Source organism: Rhagoletis pomonella, unplaced genomic scaffold (genome assembly GCF_013731165.1).
Source record: "Rhagoletis pomonella isolate Grant_MI unplaced genomic scaffold, Rhpom_1.0 Rhpom_scaffold_00177, whole genome shotgun sequence".
Lineage (NCBI taxonomy): Eukaryota > Metazoa > Arthropoda > Insecta > Diptera > Tephritidae > Rhagoletis > Rhagoletis pomonella.
In genome coordinates, this window is record NW_023458731.1 from 14,175 (window position 1) to 15,985 (window position 1,811).

Consider the following 1,811-nt stretch of genomic DNA (forward strand, 5'->3'; position numbering starts at 1 on the left):
TAGTCTACCAGCGCAGCCGAATGTGTAAGTTGTGCTTATATACAGTAGGTTGATAGTCTTTTATGCAATTTTTGTAATTAAGATATTTATTGCTGTCCTGATGATGACTTCAGACTGAAGTCGAAATATAGACGATTTAAAAACAACAAAAACAGATTGTTTTATTTCAACCCGGCCTTGAGCTAAAAAGAAATATCACCAGAATTTTCAATTAACGGCCAAATATAAATAAACTATATATTTTTACTTATGGCTTACCCCGGACAATATTGTCATGACAATAATGTCAAAATTATGTGTTTGGTGTAAACACGGCGAATTCGTATTACAACAAACACATCATTGTGACAATATTGTCATAACAGTATTGTCTGGTGTAAATAGTGTTGTTTACCAGAACGCCTTAAAATCAAACCAGTAACTTTACCGAAAATATAATGTATGAAAATTGTATTGAAAAATGCTTTGAAGTATTAAAATTATGCAGTGAAATAATTAAGAGCGCGTCAGACGGGGCAATATATTTAGTATGCTACATTTCGAAGAGGCTGTCAAAGTGAGAAATTTCAGAAAGCAGTTGCTCGAGCAGTCACACCTTGCATGTAAAGCAGTGATGTACACCGGAGCCGTATGGGTTTGCTCGGCTTTCATCTACAGATCGTGTTTGTGCAGCTTCCGGACTTAAGGGCTGACTATAATATGAATAAGCAAGCGTATGCAAACGTCAAAATACACGTAAATTCTATTCTGAAACTATAATGTACTTAACATCAAGTTTCGTCAAACGTCATTTGCTTAAGAAAAGAGCGCTACTGGTCGCACCTTCCGTTCGGAATCAGCTGTTTGTACTCGTATGTATGTATGTACATTTGTTACATATGCGGTGTTGTCCCTCTGGTAATTTTTTACCGAAATTGGTAATTTTTTTCTTTGTTTATCATATTTGGTAATTTGGTAACTTATTTTTCAACTTGGTAACTTTTTCGATTCAGACCTATATTTAACATAGGCCAAAACAAGTTCTGGTTCCACATTAAGAAGTGGGCCGTAAGCGTTTCCTTTAACAGAAATACCATGTAATCCTGAAAGTTTCGCAAGGCGAAGAGTTCTTCGTTACTATAATTTTGTGATCTACAACCAACTGCTTGATAGTGGCTATTGTTATATCTACCGAGTCTTTTTCCAGAATCACGTCCCTTTTATTCACTTTCGCTACGATTATAGCGAGTGATCCCTTCTTGTTATCTACGTTCTTTGGTCATACCTGGACAAATGTGGATTTTAAAGTGCTCTGAAATTTTAGTTTAGTTTAAAATAAGTTTGGTAACCAAACTTAGGAAAAAATCCAGACGTGATGGAGCAAACGGACTTCAGATTCGTGTTCAGCGACTCAAAAACATATAACAGACTAGTTTTGGTGAAACTAACCTTTCATCGGTTTTTTTTTGTGGAACTGTGTAATTTTTGTTGAATTTGGTAACTTTTTCTGGTGATTTTGGATAAAAAATAAGAAAATGTGGCAACACTGAACACATATAAGTAAAATATAGCCACCTAAAAGTCTACACCACCAGTGCTGCCGTTTGGTAATTTTCGAGCGAAGTGAAAACACACTAAAAGTGAAGTGTTTCGGAGTGACTTGGGAGGAAAAGTCAAGTGATTATCGAAGTGACGACTTTCATGCACAATTAGGGGTGTGGGGTTTTTCGATTAGGTTATTGGTTAATCGAATATTTTTTATCACAATAAAAGTAATCTTTAACTTTTATTAATTTAAAATTTATTGTGTTCCTGTGCAAATTTAGTGCTGG